Genomic DNA, 20,336 nt, shown 5'->3' on the forward strand with positions numbered 1-20,336 from the left:
GCTGGCTGGCCATCTAAACTGAGCGATCGAGGAGAAGGGCCTTAGTCAGGGAGGTGACCAAGAACCAGATGGTCACTCTGGCAGAGCTCCAGAGGTCCTCTGTGGAGAGAGGAGAACCTTCCAGAAGGACAACCATCTCTGCAGCAATCCACCAATCACGCCTGTTTAGTAGAGTGGCCAGACTGAAGCCACTCCTTAGTAAAAGGCACATGGCAGCCCACCTGGAGTTTGTCAAAAGGTACCTGAAGGACTCTCAGACCATGAGAAACACAATTCTCTGGTCTGATGAGACAAAGATTGAACTCTTTAGTGTGAATGCCAGGCGTGACGTTTGGAGGAAACCAGGCACCGCTCATCACCAGGCCAATACCATCCCTACAGTGAAGCATGGTGGTGGCAGCATCATGCTGTGGTGGGCAGGAACTGGGAGACTAATCAGGATAAAGGGAAAGATGACTGCAACAATGTACAGAGACATCCTGGATGAAAACCTGCTCCAGAGCGCTCTTGACCTCAGACTGGGACGATGGTTCATCTTTCAGCAGGACAACGACCCTAAGCACACAGCCAATATATCAAAGGAGTGGCTTGAGGACAACTCTGTGAACGTCCTTGAGTGGCCCAGCCAGACTTGAATCCGATTGAACATCTCTGGAGAGATCTTAAAATGGCTGTGCACCGACACTTCCCATCCAACCTGATGGAGCTTGAGAGGTGCTGCAAAGAGGAATGGGCGAAACTGGCCAAGGACAGGTGTGCCAAGCTTGTGGCATCATATTCAAAAAGACTTGAGGCTGGAATTGCTGCCAAAGGTGCATCGACAAAGTATTGAGCAAAGGCTGTGAATACTTATGGACATGGGATTTCTCAGTTTTTTTATTTTTAATAAATTTGCAAAACCTCAAGTAAACTTTTTTCACGTTGTCATTATGGGGTGTTGTGTGTAGAATTCTGAAGAAAAAAATGAATTGAATCCATTTTGGAATAAGGCTGTAACATAACAAAATGTGGAAAAAGTGATGCGTTGTGAATACTTTCCGGATGCACTGTAAGTAACAAGCTGGTTAAGTTTTCAAATGATGCCAAGAGAGGTGGGTTGGTAGATAATTTAGAATCCGTTAAATCATCACAGAAGGACTTGGATGCATACAGGCTTGGGCAGATTTGTGGATAATGAAATAGGAATTAAAAATGTTAGAATGTTTGAATACACCATGGGAGGTCTAAAAATCGAGAGTCCACCTTATGAGAAGGATTTAGGAGTCATAGTGGACTCTAAGCTATCGACTTCCCAACAGTGTTCAGAAGCCATTAAGAAGACAAACAGACTGTCAGGTTATATAGCGCCTTGATGTGCCGAGTACAAGTCACAGGAGGTTCTGCTCAGGCTTTATAACACACTGGTGAGGCCTCATCTGGAGTCCTGGGTGCAATTTTGGTCTCCAGGTTACAAATAGGACATAACAGCACAAGAGAAGGTCCAGAGAAGAGTGACTAGGCTGATTTATGGCTACAGGGGATGAGTTATGAGGAAAGATTAAAAGAGCTGAGCCTTTACAGTTTAAACAAAAGAAGATTAAGAGGTGACCTGACTGAAGTGTTTAAAACCATAAAGAGAATTAGTCCAGTGGATCGAGAATGTTATTTTGAAATGAGCTCATCAAGAACATGGGGACACAGTTGGTAAATTGCACACAAACATTATGAAGTTTTTCTTTACACAGAGAACGATAGACACTTGGAATAAGAGACTCGGTCATGTGGGGGACAGTGAGACTTGAGGGACTTTAAAACACACCTTGCTATTTTTATTAGAAGAATTAAGTGGCTAGGACTGGCAAGCTCTGCTGAGCTGAATGGCCTGTTCTCTGTCTAGAGTGTTCTAATGTACGGTATTTGACTGAAGTCCACCTGTGGTCAACTGAATTGAGTGAACATCCTTTATAAAGGCATGCATGTACTTGTGTACAGAAATTCCCACAATTCCCACCGCTTGCCAGGATGAAAACCAAGCCATTATATGTTTGTGATCAAACTGAGGTGAGAAAGAGATCAGGGCAAGGGGAAAAAAACATTTCTAAAACTTGAGGTGTTCCCAGGATCCCAGTGGCCTCAATTATTGTGAAAAGGAAGAAGTTTGGGACCACCAGGACTCCTAGAGTTGGCCATCAGGCCAAACAGAGTAACTTAGTAAAAAGGGCCTTAGCCTGGAAGTTGACCAAGAACCCAATCGTCATTAGAGCAGAGCTTCAGAAGTCCTCGACTAGGTTGAAAGAAGGACTGCCGTCTCTGAAGCACTCCATTTATGGTAGAGTGGAGAGGCAGAAGACACTCTTGAATAAAATCGATATAAATACATATTGTGACAGATTAGGGTTTTCTCGCACCCTTGTACCCTCAGACCACACGTCAGACACCAGATAAAAATCCAATAATTATTTATTATAATAATAATTGTGCACAAAGCACCACCACTCCACTATTCTTCAATAACCAATAATAAACAATACTCAATCACAATCCTCCACTCCCAGACGCTTAGCCACCCTGCCTCCCAACTCAGCTCATCGTCTGGGAGCTCCCACAGTCCTTTTATATTCCCTGACCCGGAGGTGTTCCTTCCCAACAGTCCACAAGTCCTTATTCCTTCCGGGTCAGGGTAAATAATGTTTTTCTCACCCCGGAAGTCCGTCGCTCTTCCTATGACGAACTTCCGGGTCATAGGGCATGAAGAACTCTTCGGTCCTCCCTGCAGCTCCCTCTCGTGGCCCCCATGGCATCCAGCAGGGCGGTGCATAAAAACTACATGGTCCATAATACCCTGCTGGTCTTCTGGGGACCTCCATGCTGCAAGGAGGGCTCCATCTGGCGGCTTGGGGGTATTGGCCGGGGTACATGGCCGGCCATATCTTACAATATGTATCTCTGGTGTGATGAGAGTACATTTGAACTTGCTGGGCAGATCTCCAGGTAGTATATCTGGTGAAGACCAGGCACTGCTCATCACCTGCCTAATAGCAATCCTATAGTGAAGCGTGGTGGTTGGTGCAGCATCACGCTATCGGGGCACAGGGACACGATACTGGGCAAAAATAAAGATAGCATGAATGTGGCCAAATGATGAGAGGTTCTTGAAGGAAAACCTCCTTCTGAATTCATGCCACCTCAGAGTGCAGTGGAGGTTTAATGACACGAAGAATACAGCCAAGAAAACACTAGAGTGGCTTCAGGACAACAATCTCAGATCTAAATCCCATAGAACAATGGAGAGGCCTTAAAATGGTGGTTTAGAGACACTTCCCAGGCAATTTAATGGAACTTCAGAGGATCTGCCAGGAAGAATGGGATAAACTGCCCAAATCCAGGAAGAATGGGATAAACTGCCCAAATCCAGGAGTGCAAATCTTGTAGAGACTTACCAGGAAGACAAAAAGCTGGAATTTCTTTTCAAAGGGTCTTCTTAATTCAGAGTTTGTATACTTGTAAGAATGAGATGATCAAAATTTCTAGTTTTACATTTAATGAATTGGCAAATCTTTCAGAAAACGTTCATCACTTTATCATTCTGGATTACTGAGAGTAAATTGATGATCAGTAATGCTAAATTTATAGTTTGGTAGACTTCATTTTAAATTAATACAAGTAGGCAGAAAGTGAAGAGGCCAGAATACTTTCCAAATCCACTGACTATTATGATGGTGATGATGATAAAAAATTTTATTTTTATAACGTCGTTCCCATATAATCTTATGTATAGTCTGTTAAATGTGAGCTCTCCCTCTTTCTTTCTTTGCCTAACGCTGTTTTAATACATTTGTACGTTTATTGATAGTGTGTGGAAAGCACTGACTGTTACACCTTATTAAGAGTGACTATGAGAAGAAATGGTGGGCTTTACAAATGGTCGCTCCGTTAGAAAGCGAGGATCAGACTGATCAGTGGAAGTGTCACCATAGCAGTAAGGACATCAAATGTGACGGTCGTACTCAGAGGTGGCGTCTCCAGCGATTCAACTTTTTAAAATTCATAAGCTGAACATTAATGATTTAATTTGTTCGCTAACACTAAGCTGTCCTACAACAACAGTGCCTACTGTGGAGTGACATCCGAGGTTCCTGCCAATGTCATGTGTAATTAAAACATAAAAAGGACAAAACAAACTTCAATAGCAGGTTTTAACAGTGCATCAAAGAATGGAAGATTTCGATTTGGGTTTATGTAGAGAGAAACCCTGAGCACCAACTCCACTGGCTTCTTTAAAATCTGAAGAGCTTCTTATTTTTGTCATGATTTACAGAGGTCATCAGGGTAACGTCCAGTCACGGGGGGCACCACCAAAACCACCGAGATCCTGAGAGTAATGGTGAAGCAAGTCCAACAGTTGGACCTGTCGCTAGTGGACCAGGAGACCCTCCCTGTGTAGGGTGAGGCCACCAAATGGCAGCCGCACAACACCATTTTAGGACAGCAGAGGCGACACCCATCATGCACTTCACAAACTGATACTGAAGATATGGAAGTCAATCTAATGATCTTTGAGAAGTACAAGTTGTCAACAGTGGCCCAAAACAAATTTGTCTGGAGATGTCCTCAATGCCTACTACGTCTTATAATAATAATAGCCTGGCCTCTGATTCTGAGGTCTTGAAATGAAATTTTGATCAGATCTGGAGTACCAGTTGCTATCAGAAGACAAACCAGTTTGTCTGTGGTGTTGGGATGGGCTGTCAAGTGGTTGCAGATTGGTGGCAGTCCAGCCATCTACATAACTGAGATGGCTACCACTAAATAATATGTTGTGCAGTTTCTCTTTGCGTCTCCTTGCAAGTTCTTTCAATGACAATACTGGGTCATGGCAGAAGAAGAAGAACTGCTGCAGAAGAGTAATATGGAGACAGTCAGTGAGATCTGTATAGATGAAGGGAACTCAATTGCTTAGGATGGTCTTGGGTAGAGTCCCTCACCCACCGGGATTGACTTGAATTTACTCCCAGCAATGTGGACCAACCATAGGGAGACTGATTAGTCCACAACAGTAGGTCAGGTACCCCTCAATCTCACCATTATGCCGTAAGGAACTTTTAGAACTGACCTCTCCTTTTGGTGGTCTCCTCTCCAGCTCAGTCCACTCCACTCCCGACTCTCGCCATTCAATGAAGGGTGGCGGCCCCTTTTATAGCACCCGGATGTGCTCCAGGTGGTTCCGGCAATCTTCCATGGACACGCCCCTGTGTGGCGGAAGTGCCGACTGCATCCCCGGAAGCACTCTGGGTGTCCCCTCCCTTCTTCCCCCCAGCACTTCCGGGTGTGGCGGAAGTGCGGAAGTCCAGGGCTCTAATGGCATTGGGGGCGCCCCCTGGCGGTGACCACAGGGCCCTACAGGGTGCAGTGGCTTCACAACAACTCTGTGACTGTTCTTGAATGGCCCAGCCAGAGCCCTGACTTAAACCCAATGGAGCATCTCTGGAGAGACCTAAAAATGGCCGTCCACCAACGTTTACCATCCAACCTGACAGAACTGGAGAGGATCTGCAAGGAGGAATGGCAGAGGATCCCCAAATCCAGGTGTGAAAAACTTGTTGCATCTTTCCCAAGAAGACTCCTGGCTGTATGAGCTCAAAAGGGGGCTTCTACTAAATACTGAGGGTTCAAAGGGTCTGAATACTTAGGACAAGGTAATATTTCAGGTTTTCTTTTTTAATAAATCTGCAACAATTTCAAAAATTCTTTTTTGTTGTCTGTCAATATGGGGTGCTGTGTGTACATTAATGAGGAAAAAAATTAATCGAAATGATTGAAAGAGTGAAAAATTGAAGGGGGTCTGAATACTTTCCGTACCCACTGTATATATGTATATAGACTAGCAGAATACCCGCGCTTCGCAGCGGAGACGTAGTGTGTTAGAGAAATTATGAAAAAGAAAAGGAAACATTTTAAAAATAACGTAACATGACTGTCAATATACAGTATTTGTTTTGTGAGTGTTACTGAGTGTTGCTGTCATCAAGGATTTGATTATCATTATTTCTTTCAATCAGGTTCGTATTTGTAGGATGTGTTGTGTTCAAGTTACATTCCGTGTTTGTCAATCGTTGTAAAGATGACAGGTTTCATTCATCGATTCGTTTCTTACTGCATCAATAAACAGCTCGTCTTCCTCTTTATCTGAGACCTGACACACTGCATGCACGGGTTTTTTTTTTACACTGCCTTCCTTTAGCGGGACATTGACTTTTTCCAACGTGTGCTTTGTTTTGGATTTATGAATATGCTTGTATGTATCAAACGCTTCATATTTTTTGCTGCCTTTTCAATTGTGTAATTCGGTTTTTGTTCAGCGCGCTTTTTATCTGTGCACTGCGTCAGTTCACGTGAGCCACTCGGTGTACTTGCATCGAAGTTTCCCAGCTGTGCTGATGCCATGTCGTGTGATGTCCACGTCTGTAGTTAATGTTAGCACAGACCCGGCACTTAAAACTTTCTCTCGCAGTTTCGCTGAGTTTGTGTCAAACACCACCCTGACCATCTCATCTTCCTCTCCATAAGCACAGTCCTTCACCCGTGAATATTTAGTGGGAGTTTGCTATTGGATTGCCGCTGACGGACGGCCTTATATGGGCAGGCACTAAATTACGTGGGAGGCGTAACTCCGCCTCCCACGGCCATCGAGCAGAAGTCTATTATAGTATATGGACGAAAAAATAGGTTCCAGTCATGACCATTATGCGTAGAATTTCGAAATGAAACCTGCTTAACTTTTTAAAGTAAGCTGTAAGGAATGAGCCTGCCAAATTTCAGCCTTCTACCAACACGGGAAGTTGGAGAATTAGTGATGAGTCAGTGAGTGAGTGAGTGAGTTACTGAGGGCTTTGTCTTTTATTAGTGTGTATATATATATATATATATATGTGAGGCTTTAAAACAGATTAAATTCAATAGATACTTCATCAAGTTTGTTCTCACCACACAGAGTGTCGATGTCTTCTTCAGGTCTCCTTTTCCTGGAGTCGTCTTCACTCATCTTTTGATTTTGTGGGCTGAATGGCAGTTTGTCTTCCTTGAGGGCTCCTGTCCCCAAACTTAATGTGACCTCTCAGCAGACGGGGCTGCAGAAACAAAACAAAGAGGACAATAAAATAACAAAGGACGAGAGCTGAGCAGAGGGGTGGCAGACTCGTGTCTGTTACCATTTTGACATGAGGGACTGAAAGGAGATGAGAGTCTACAAACATCCGAATTTTTAAAAAGACTCAGGAACTGACAGTCGGAGTTTGACGTGAACCTCTGATGCTGTGATCCACAATCTTACCGAGGCCTCAGAATTCAGTTACGACACGCGACACCTTCGGGACACAGGAATTCAATGGCTGAGACTTCATGATGAGGAGTCTGTAGCTCTCTTAATGTTAATTTGAGGATGCGCCAACTTGCAAGGGTGAAGTAATAGGAAGCTGTGAGCACTCAGGTGACGTTACATCCACATACATACTGGTCATACTGGTTATTTTTCAGTATGACGAATGTGTCGTCTACGTAGCTTATCCAAATTTTGGGTGTGAACTGGGAAAGAGCCGCATTTCGCTGCATTACCAGCTCTGCCTGAAGTCCTGATAACGGCGATCCCATTGGCATGCCGTCTTTCTGAGTGTAGTATTTGCTGTTGAAATGAAAGTGAGTTTTTTTTTTTTTGTCAAAGTGATATTAGGTGCATTATGTCTTTAGTGGACAGTTTGGTTTTGACACTACAGGATGACATTCAGCTGAAGTCTGGGGCTCTTGGACAGTTTTGGAACTTACTAACAGAGGAAAAGTACAGATATGAGGAAATGTGCTGCCTCCTTGACTGCATTATTCAGCTCTACTTATTTATGCGAGTCAGCCAAATAGTCCAAGTACTGTAGTGACCATAAATGTATTGAATTGTCATTGTGCCATAAAGGTTATTCAGTTATGCAAGGTACGACAACATATTTTACGTATAAAGTGTACTCAGTGTGTATATATATACATACAGTGGTGTGAAAAACTATTTGCCCCCTTCCTGGTTTCTTATTCTTTTGCATGTTTGTCACACAAAATGTTTCTGATCATCAAACACATTTAACCATTAGTCAAATATAACACAAGTAAACACAAAATGCAGTTTTAAATGATGGTTTTTATTATTTAGGGAGAAAAAAAATCCAAACCTATATGGCCCTGTGTGAAAAAGTAATTGCCCCCTTGTTAAAAAATCACCTAACTGTGGTGTATCACACCTGAGTTCAATTTCCTGATTACTGCCACACCTGTTTCAATCAAGAAATCCCTTAAATAGGAGCTGCCTGACACAGAGAAGTAGACCAAAAGCACCTCAAAAGCTAGACATCATGCCAAGATCCAAAGAAATTCAGAAACAAATGAGAACAGAAGTCATTGAGATCTATCAGTCTGGTAAAGGTTATAAAGCCATTTCTAAAGCTTTGGGACTTCAGCGAACCACAGTGAGAGCCATTATCCACAAATGGCAAAAACATGGAACAGTGGTGAACCTTCCCAGGAGTGGCCGGCCGACCAAAATTACCCCAAGAGCGCAGAGACAACTCATCCGAGAGGTCACAAAAGACCCCAGGACAACGTCTAAAGAACTGCAGGCCTCACTTGCCTCAATTAAGGTCAGTGTTCACGACTCCACCATAAGAAAGAGACTGGGCAAAAACGGCCTGCATGGCAGATTTCCAAGACGCAAACCACTGTTAAGCAAAAGAACATTAGGGCTCGTCTCAATTTTGCTAAGAAACATCTCAATGATTGCCAAGACTTTTGGGAAAATACCTTGTGGACTGATGAGACAAAAGTTGAACTTTTGGAAGGCAAATGTCCCGTTACATCTGGCGTAAAAGGAACACAGCATTTCAGAAAAAGAACATCATACCAACAGTAAAATATGGTGGTGGTAGTGTGATGGTCTGGGGTTGTTTTGCTGCTTCAGGACCTGGAAGGCTTGCTGTGATAGATGGAACCATGAATTCTACTGTCTACCAAAAAATCCTGAAGGAGAATGTCCGGCCATCTGTTCGTCAACTCAAGCTGAAGCGATCTTGGGTGCTGCAACAGGACAATGACCCAAAACACACCAGCAAATCCACCTCTGAATGGCTGAAGAAAAACAAAATGAAGACTTTGGAGTGGCCTAGTCAAAGTCCTGACCTGAATCCAATTGAGATGCTATGGCATGACCTTAAAAAGGCAGTTCATTCTAGAAAACCCTCAAATAAAGCTGAATTACAACAATTCTGCAAAGATGAGTGGGCCAAAATTCCTCCAGAGCGCTGGAAAAGACTCATTGCAAGTTATCGCAAACGCTTGATTGCAGTTATTGCTGCTAAGGGTGGCCCAACCAGTTATTAGGTTCAGGGGGCAATTACTTTTTCACACAGGGCCATGTAGGTTTGGATTTTCTTTTCTCCCTAAATAATAAAAGCCATCATTTAAAAACTGCATTTTGTGTTTACTTGTGTTATATTTGACTAATGGTTAAATGTGTTTGATGATCAGAAACATTTTGTGTGACAAACATGCAAAAGAATAAGAAATCAGGAAGGGGGCAAATAGTTTTTCACACCACTGTATGTATATAATTTTTAAAGCAGGTAGATCATTTCGAACTGGTCATTTTAAAAGTAGCTCGCAAGCTGAAAAAGTGTGGGCACCCCTGTCGTACATTGTACAAGTAAGATTTAAGGCCAGTTGTAAAAGTGCCAGAGAGCTGGCTTCTATCTTGGCTATCAAACGAAAACGCCATTAACAGACATTTGGACATAAACCCAGCATATGCAAACTTAAGATCATCCTCATAATAAATAAAACTGTACGACCAACACCCTCCTAACCCCACACCTTATTTTTGCTATATATTGCCTTTGATTCTTGTAAGTCTAATCATTATCCTCTGATGACGGCTCCTGACAGAGGCTCAAAGCTCAGGAATAAAAAATTACTTTATGATACGTGATTAAATTAAAATTCTTTTCTCACTTCTCGAAGCTCTCAGCAAGTGCAGGTTAAGAGCCTTGTTCAAAACTCCCTACAACGTTTCCCATTCATTCTCTATGGTAGTGCTAAAAGCAGTGTTAAAAGCACTACCGATGCGATCTATTTTCTGCCACTTCCGTTTCGGGGGGCGCTGTTCTGCGCTTTTCGCCGCTGCGCCTGCAGCGTCTGCTTTCATAGACGTGCTGCTGCGGCTTTTTTTTTTTAAATAAATCGTGAAGTTTAAAATGTAGATCGCACGGTTATTTCTGTTGATTAATTCATGATTTCATTATTTATAGATAATACTGTTAACAAGTGGTCGCTGTTTTTGCCTGTTGTATACAATCTATCTAGCGCCTTTCACATCTATCGCCACTCTCACTGCCCGCTTGCCTGCGAGCAGCGTGCGTCGATTGATTTATGATTTAATGTATTACTTTTTGACATAATTCTCCAAGCTGTAAAACACATATACATTATATATAAAACGAAACTACTATATAGTTAATACAGTTATCTATCTGTCTAGTGCCTTCTCTGTCTGCCTATCTAGTGTCTTTCAAATCTATCTGTACTCTCACTGCCTGCTTGCCTGCTTGCCTACCTGCAGCGTCTGATGATTAATTGCAGAGATGAAAATATATATATATATATGTGTGATACTGTTATCTGTCCGTTGCATTGCCTGTCTGCTATTATATAGTGCCTTTCACATGTGAATGTTCTCTTACTGCCTGCTTGCCTTTCTGCAGCATCTGTCATATAGTGCCTTTCACATCTATCTATCTATCTATCTATCTGTCTATCTACCAATCATATAGCACCTTTCACATCTATTTATCTGTATGTATGTCTGTCTGTCTATTTATTACTCCTGACAGTTTTATATCTTCTATTGCACTGTGCCTTCCCAGTTTATCTGTCTACTGACTTCTCTGTCTGTGTATTACTCAGTGCTGTCTGACTGTGAATGTCTTACATAAGTTAAAAATAAGAACAGTTCTAAGGACACTTGTTCATGTTAATTGCAGTCTCAATTTTTAAATATTTTAAAACATTTATTAAACAGTGACTCTCCTATGTGTTTGTCTATCTAGTGCCTTTCAGATCTAGATGTACTCTAATGGTCCTGTTGCGTCTGTTGAATAATAAACAGGCTGAAGCATTTTTCATTTATTTTATTTACATACATCTCAGAGATAAACAATTAAATAAATACACAATAAAACTAATATATTGCTAATGATGATACCTGTATGTCTGGTGCTTTCTCTTTTCTTATATAGTGCCTTTGCTGGCTGCCTGTTATACTGTGAATTCCTTCTCTATCTGTCTATGTAGTAATAGTAGTATTACTTTTTGGCTTCCCTGTCTGCTCTGTATATAGTGCCTTTCCTATCTATGTCATATATATAATGCCTTTCATGTCTATCTACCTATCTAGTGGCTTCTCTGCTTGTATATTTACTGTATATCCTGTTTTTTTCTGACAGTGTTGTATCTGTTATACATTGTCTTCCATGTCTGTCTGTCTAGTGCTTTTTCACATCTACTTGTACTCTCATTATCTGCTTGCCTTCCTAAAAGTATCTGTTGATTAATAAAAAGCCCGTACCATTTTTCAGTTAGTAGTGCTTTCTCTGTCTGTCTTTTATACAGTGAACTCCCTGTCTATCTACTGTATATAGTAATAGTAATTTTATTATTATATAGCAGCTTTCCTATCTGTCGATCATATAGTGCCTTTCCTTCCTATCTATTAATCAATCCCCTTAGCTGTTTTTTTATATCTATTATACAGTGCCTTCCCTGTTTATTTATTTACATTTTATTTATAGTGACTTCTCTATCTGTCTGTCTATTATGCAGTGATCACCTATGTCTTATGGATTTTAAAAATAACAGTTATAGACACCTGTTCATGTTAATTGCAGTCTCAATTGTTAAAAAATATTTTAAAAGGAGCAGCCCACATGAAAATACAACGATCTGACTGACTGACTGACTGACAGTGCATACCACTTTATATGGTTAAAAAAAAATAACACTTTCTCCCCAGCGGGGAATCGAACTCGGGTCTCTGAGGAGCAACAGGCCTGCTGTGCACTGATTGGCTGAGCAGTCTGTGTCAACTATCCGCGATTGGCCCCCGCGGGACCCAACAGAGTAGGGTCCCTATTACCATTTGCGGGATTCGAACTGACATCCTTCTGGTTGGCAGTGCAGATCCCAAGCCTCAGAGCCACCACTCCTCCATTGTCTCTCTTTGTGGATCTCCAACTACAAATATGCAAACCGTATCACAGACCTTCACTTTCATATACACACTTATACAATATACATGTGTGGCTAAGAAAGAACGGAGAGAGCGCGCATTTGCTCCTCACCCTCCATGTGTCCTAAATTTGCTGCTGCAATTCCACAATTCACACTCATTCAATACAAAGGAAAGTATAGAGTGGCCAGAGAGGCGGCTATAAATGGCAGACGTGTCCCTTTTCTGCTACAGGACTTTCGGTTTCGCAGAAACTTTACTCCCTAAAAAGGCAGGAATTCCATGGAATGTGGAAGATTACGAGTGTACAGCTAAACACCGCCACCTAGCGTTCGCGAGGCGTGCCAGGTTGCGTCCAGAGAAACTTACGATGTCCCCAAAATGCGTCATCAAGACCCCGCATCCAAGCGGCTGAAATGAGGTTTGTCCGCAGGGCCGACACTTCGTGACTGAAATGACTTGTGCAGTCCAAGCGGCCGGACCTGCTTGGCACATCCGCACCGCATCATCATCGGAACTCAAATCCACTCATGTTACTAAAACGCTGGCGCACCTTTCAGTCAAACACGCCAAAGACGACCTGGGTGGGTATTTTCCGTACGTCGCTTAAGTTATCCGAGATCAGATGCCTCATCCTGGATGAGTTAATGCCGGTGAAGCTCATCCGGGATAAGTGAGTTTTTCAAACGCAGCCCTGTAGTAGATTAGTCGAGCTGGATCTAATCATCCGAGATGAATGCGCGCGCCCGCGCTGATTGAAAAGGCCAAATATATGGAGTCTAGAAAACATGATCAGCAAGTCTTTGATAGGCTGAAACAAAATGACGAAAGTAACGGGCGCATTTTATTTTCCACACAAGCGGAGCAGGACTTTTTATTCGAAGGATATGAAGAATTTCAAAGTTTGATATGCACACGGGGTAACACTGCAAAAGCAGCCCAAACCAGAAAAGACGGCTGGCAAAAAATGGCCGACAAATTAAACGCTAAGTTGTGTGCATTGTACTTACTGAATGCAGCGTTTCATTTCCTATGTGTCAGGTTAATTATTATGTAATATGTCATAATTCCAGATCAAAGGTGAGCACAAGGAGAACATGGGAACAGGTTAAAGTGAAGTAAGTACAAGAATATACTTCAAACTGGTAAATACTGGTATATAACTATTTAAAGAATTGTTGACATAAAGAATCATATATAATAGAAAAAAACATTAATTTTAGAGCTAATAAGAAGGCAGACAAGCAAAGAACAGGTGGAGGTCCACGCGGTCCAGACCTAACCCTGCAGAAGAGTTGGCTCTCCAGCAAAATGCCCATCGTCCTGTTTCTGAGGGCATTCCCGTGGGAAGCTCCTCCTCATAACCAGTGGCAGGATGCAGTGGTCACTTCATTTCAGGTAATGGACGGTCATTTTATATATTTGTCCTCGATGTGTGCCACAGGTATGTTCCGTATAGCCCTCTTTTTTGTTGGGTCAGTTGCAGGAAATGTCGTATCTCTAGAACTTGTGTCTGACCAACGAGATACTGACGAAGGTCAAATATTTGATGAAGACACTGTGTCTGATTATTCATCAGGAGGAGAGGTACATTTTCCAAATAATGTTTGGTCAAACTCCACTCTGATCAGCCCCGTGTGCCCCAATCACATTTGGAAATCCTGGGTAAGGAGAATGTGAGAGTCTTTATGGAGCTGTGGGTGGTTTTGTCTGTGTACCTGCAATGGCATGAAACGCCTCTTTTATTGTCTGCACACGCAGGTGTCCAAGAAACACTATGAACACCCGAAGGAAATATTTCAGAGCCAAACAGACTTTACGAATTGCCTGGCAAACTGCACTTTTTGATCGATTTTCCACATCGCCTAAGTATATAAAAAAAGTGCCTCTTGCAAGAAACCTCAAAGCAATGCATGCCGTGTGTGTGGTTGTGAGAGCCCGACTTCGCCGAGTTTGACTTCGAATACAAGGTGCTAATAAATCTTTGAGGTACAATATTCCCCTTCGGCTAAAGCGGGATCTTTCGAGAAGAATTTCCTCCGGGAGCAACAAAGGATCTTGCCGATCTCGCAAAACCCTCTCTATACGAAAATCTCTTCTTATAATTTGCGCACCGATATCAGTTAGTAGCTTGAACGGCGAAGCTATGACTCAATGAATTCCATGCACAGACACTGATTAAGTGTGTGAGCTAATCCTCGTTTACACCGAGCAGGTCTAAGGATTTGGATCTGCTGCTATGACAACGCATCTAGCAAGAGTTTCGAAAAACCGACAGATTGAGGATCAGGCCAAACCATCAACAATTACATCCGGCTAAACGAGGAATCCACGTACGAAAAATACCCCCCTGGCCACGGACCACACTGTTTTAAAATGTATCAGCAAATCTCTGCACTATACGCTAACACTTCTACCTCTCCAGGATTTGGACAGTTGTATGTTTTTGACACCGCGCAAGCTACTGCAGTACGCCGACAAAATACAGCAAACTCTGCCTGCAGCGGAAATTTGCTTCTCCAGCTTGCTCAGATCCATCAACCCCTTCGCTAAATCATACAAACACATGCATGGAATCGCTCAGTCCAATCCAACAGCATCTGGACGAATGGTGTTCAAGGAAAACCCAACAGGCGGGATTTACGACGACACAATGCCCCGACATTGCAGCGATTTTCGTCGGAGAAGATGGCGAACTCCCTGCTGAAAGAGACATTTGCATCCATCTAACCCAGAGACGACTCCTGTAAACAGATTTCCACGCTCAATTTGAATTGCGCTCCAATGGTTTACCCACTTTTATCTCCTTATGGAGACATTGGCTGGCACAAAGGTTTACATCATGGTCCAGATAAAAGAACCGCCAGCCGAATCAGGGTTACGCAATGACAATTTTACGCGTACAGATTAGCAATGAGGAATACATTTAGTATTTTACACTCCAGCGGCAAACTATTGCAACAGTACGAGACGCGTATGTTAAAACAGAGGCGCGCGTCTCAATGATCTCAGATTACATCAACAAGATCAGCGTGTGGAACAATGCGATGTTTGAATACAGGCGCACTGCAAGTAAAGGCTGAAAACAAAAACGTATGGGTAAGAAAAACGATCATATTACCGTCCACATTACCAGGAAGTCCAAGATACATGCAATCAAACTAGCAGGATGCCATGGCCATAGTACGTAAATTTGTAAAGCCCGATTTATTTATCACATTCACATGTAATCCTACTTGTCCGGAAATTCTACATGCAAACTGCGTCTTTCAAGAAGTATTTCTTTCTTCTTGATTTCTGAATTCCTTTCTCACCGTTTTCCGTTCCTATTCTTACACCGCCGTATGCGACAGCGGGCGTCGGCTATAGTTATTATTATTATTACGGTAAGTACCGTCAATACCATCCATCCATCATCCAACCCGCTATATCTTAACTACAGGGTCACGGGGGTCTGCTGGAGCCAATACCTGCCAACACAGGGCGCAAGCCAAGAAACAAACCTTGGGCAGGGTGCCAGCCCACCACAGGGCACACCCACACACCGAGCACACACTAGGGAGAATTTAGGATCGCCAATGCACCAAACCTGCATGCCTGTGGACTGTGGGAGGAAACCGGAGCACCCGGAGGAAACCCACGCAGACACGGGGAGAGCAGGCAAACTCCACGCAGGGAGGACCCGGGAAACAAGCCCGCTGCGCGTCAATACCATTCTGTAAAATAAAGGATCTTTGTACTCTGTTTAATTTAGATTCCGCCTGTAAATTATAGGGGTATTGTATTGAGTCTTTAAGAGATGGCGTGTATCAATATGGATATAAACCTGTTACGCCAATACCTTACTTTGATAGTGTGCAGCTATAGTGCCATCCATTGGACGTTTTCCGTATTGCATGGTGACAAAACAATTATATGTGTTGTTAGGTTGGTAGACGCGCACCAAATCAACACACCAGACTGAGTTATATGATGCACTCTGCTCCCCTGGAGGTCATAGCAAAGGAAATAATGAAGATTGAACTGAGTGCCATTATAGACAATGCTGCGCATTATCTCTGTGACACGCCAAACATGGAGGACTTTCAGCCAACGAATAATTCAGCAGAAGTGCGTCAAAGATCACCACTGGGAGGGTCCTTTATACCAACAGAAATACGTCTGCATAGCGCCTCAATGGGACTGGACAGCCAGGCCCGAAGTTTTATTTAATCTTTAATCTCTACATTAATAATGTATACATATATTTATCTCTCTACTTATTTATTTATTTATTTAAAGAGCTTCTGTAAAAACCCAAATTTCCTTCTTGGACAAATCAAGTTCTGTCTGTCTGTCTAAATGTCCCCTACTATGGAGTTCGCTCACGGTCAGCTGCCGCCTAACGACCCCCCAGCATCAAAAAGTATCCCGGGACTGCTTAGCGATGTTTTGTATGCAATTGGGCTGATCCACAGGCACCTGCGCTTTGAATTTCCATTTGGGATTAATACATTTTAAATCAAATGTAATCAATTACACGTGTCAGACATAATGAAATGTAAAATGTAGAAAGATAAACGGATCGAGACATCTGCGGAAAGAAACAAACAATGGACTCTCCAGGCCGTCGGTATTTTTTATAACGGGACGGCACCCCAACCACATCAACAAAGAAAAGAAAGTCATTTACCTCAACCGGCCGATTATTTCACAGACCGCAGAAGAAGATGGTCGATCTCAAAATGGCAAACATGAAAACAGGAGGAAAATTTATAAACCCGATGGCCAGAGGGGCGGCGATAAATGGCTGACGTGTCGTTTCTCTGCTAAGTTTCAATTTCGGAAAAAACTTGACTTCCTAAAAAGGCAAGAATTTCATGGAACGTAGACGATTACGAGTGTAAAGCTACACACCGCCACCTAGCGATCGCGAGGTACAATTGGGGCTCCTGACGGGTCCTCGTGCAGCCCAGATTTCTGCTTTATCTCCATAGCGGCACAGACAGTAAGTGTTGTCAACCCAAACTGAGACTAACGACCACATCTCATCATCTCAAACCGGGTGACGGCGGCAACCGAACAAGCAGGTCAGATCTGACTTCTCTGACACCACAGATGCCCGTTCTTGCTAGGGAATCCCCAGACAAGTCGGGAATACATTTCTTTCAGCGTGTCCTGGGTGTGCCAGGACGCGTCCAGAGAAACTCCATCCCTGCGATGTCCCCAAAATACGTCATCAAGACCCCGCGTCCAAGCGGCTGAAATGAGGTTTGTCCGCAGGGCCGACACTCCGTGACTGAAATGACTTGTGCAGTCGAAGCGGCCGGACCTGCTTGACATATCCGCACCGCATCATCATCGGAACTCAAATCCACTCTGTTAACGCTGGCGCACTTTTTAGTCAGACACCCCAAAGACGACCTGGGTGGGTATTTTCCGTACGTCGCTTCAATCATCCGAGATCAGATGCCTCATCCTGGATGAGTTAATGCCGGTGAAGGTCATCCGGGATAAGTGAGTTTTTCAAACGCAGCCCTGTAGTAGATTAGTCGAGCTGGATCTAATCATCCGAGATGAATGCGCGCGCCCGCGCTGATTGAAAAGCCCAAATATATGGAGTCTAGAAAACATGATCAGCAAGTCTTTGATAGGCTGAAACAAAATGATGAAAGTAACGGGCACATTTTATTTTCCACACAAGCGGAGCAGGACTTTTTATTCGAAGGATATGAAGAATTTCAAGATTTAATATGCACACGGGGTAACACTGCAAAAGCAGCCCAAAGCAGAAAAAGACGGCTGGCAAAAAGTGTCCGACAAATTAAACGCTAAGTAGTGTGCATTGTACTTACTGAATGGAGCGTTTCATTTCGTGTGTCAGATTAATTATTATTATTATTATTATTATTTATTAATTTTATTGCAATCCATACAAATCAATCAAGTTTTTACAAAAAGAAAAACTGAGTTATGGACAAATCGATCAATTATTATTTAATATATCATAATTCCAGATCAAACGTGAGCACAAGGAGAACGTCGGAACAGGTTAAAGTGAGTATATACTTCAAACTGGTAAATATTGGTATATAACTATTTAAAGAATTGTTGACATAAAGAATCATATGTAATATAAAAAAACATTCATTTTACCCTCTAACCTTCTAACATTCATTTTAAAGCTAATAAGAAGGCAGACAAGCAAAAAAAACAGGTAGAGGTCCACGATGTCAGACTGATTGTGAGATTCTTTATGGAAGTGTGAGTGTTTTTGCCTGTTTACCTGCAATGGCATGAAACACCTCTTTTATTGTCTGCACACGAAACAACAACCAATGCACACGGTTAGAAAGTACACTGAAGTTGCTTGTGGTGATTAATGCAGTTCACCTCGCTGGAACCTGAGCGGCACTAACACGGTGTGTACTGAACGAGTGACCAAAGCCCAGTGCCACTGCGCTTTATTCATTGACAGAGTTAACGATCTTGACTGCTGAATAACATCAAATCAATCAATCAATCAATCAATCAATCAATCAATCAATCAATCAGACGGGCTGTCATCTACTGGCACAGTCACACGATATGAAAAATGGAAGAAAAAGTCGCAATAGAGAAGCTCAATGAAAGTTATTTAAAACAACTTTAATAGAACTGGGCTGGCGCTGAGTGGGGTTGGGGGTTAGCCACCCACCCCCAGACCTGTTTATCCCTCTAAACAAATTCTTAACATAATTATACAGGGTGACACAGAAAAACGGGAACTTTTGAAATGCGTAGTGGCAGCGACGTACAGTTGGCAGCACTGCGGAACAGGGACCTTGAGCTGTAAACAGTCTCGCCATTTAGTAATCAAGGCAATCAATGGAGGCTGTTCGAGAATTGTTCGGTAACCGTGTCATCTCAAGATTCGGTGACATTCCCTGGCCCTCAAGATCACCGGATTTGTCCGTTTGTGATTTTTTCTTGTGGGGCTACCTTAAGAGTCGGGTCTACACGAGTCGGCCAAGGACACTGAATGAACTGAAACAAAGAATTCAAGACGAAATTCGTGGTATCCCAGCTGAGATGTTGCAGCGATCAAAGGGGAACCTCGACAGCAGATTGGAAGAATGCATACGTACATATATAACATCAAAACTTGAATATTTAGAGTCAGAAAACATAAAGTCATTCCTGATTTTATAAAGGCCATCCATTAAACAACCCGCTATATCCCAACTACAGGGCCTCAGGGGTCCGCCGGAGCCAATCCCAGCCAACAGAGGGCACAAGGCAGGAAACAAACCCCAGGCAGGACGCCAGCCCACCACAGGGCACACACACAGACAATCCACCTAACCTGCATGTCATGGGGAGAACATGCACACTCCACGCAGGGAGGACTCGGGTCACCTAACTGCGAGGCAGCAGCGCTACCCACTGCGCCGCCCATTTTATAAAGTCAGCGTCGGAATATATAAACTCATTCCTAAATAAATAAGTCAAAATATATTGATTGAAACGACTCAGGCGCATTTTTAGTAAATTCAGGGAGTTTCTAATATAACGTAATGAAATAAGTTAACAAAAACTTATTCAGAAAACTGTCCAGTTCATGCATTCCAAATGATGTTTGTGCCCGGCGTTTTGAACACTATATTCATGTATTCTTTTTGCATGGGCGCATTTTTGAAGGAACCTCAGAAGCCCAATCGACTCTGAGAGGCTTCTGTCGAAGTTTACCTTTCACTAGTGGCAGTAAAATAAAATGCTTTGAATGTTAATTGATGAAAAGCGCCCACGCTTTTATTTTACGAGTGATGTACGAGAGACTTATTTTTTACTTTTTAGTTCACTTTCTTAACTTAATATAAGCATGGTTTTTAAAAAGTATATATATTCTTGTATATCATTTTCAACTTTGAAGTCTTGGGTTTGTTTTATAATAATTCTGTACTCAATATTTGAACACTTCCTTTGACGTTTATATGCACACATCTTCATACAAGATGCAGTTACTAGCGCCATCTATTGGTGAAACCTTGAAGTATTCTTCAAATGAAAAGTTCATTTCTTAATTCAC

The 20,336-nt window shown here is 42.6% G+C and overlaps 1 protein-coding gene across 1 annotated transcript in view; it reads right to left on the bottom strand.

Moving 5' to 3' along the window:
- LOC120539093 (gastrula zinc finger protein XlCGF57.1-like) overlaps positions 1–20,336 on the bottom strand; it is a 149,861-nt gene that overhangs the window by 71,397 nt on the left and 58,128 nt on the right. The window lies entirely within an intron of this gene.

This window comes from Polypterus senegalus, chromosome 11, assembly GCF_016835505.1.
Source record: "Polypterus senegalus isolate Bchr_013 chromosome 11, ASM1683550v1, whole genome shotgun sequence".
Taxonomy (NCBI): domain Eukaryota; kingdom Metazoa; phylum Chordata; class Cladistia; order Polypteriformes; family Polypteridae; genus Polypterus; species Polypterus senegalus.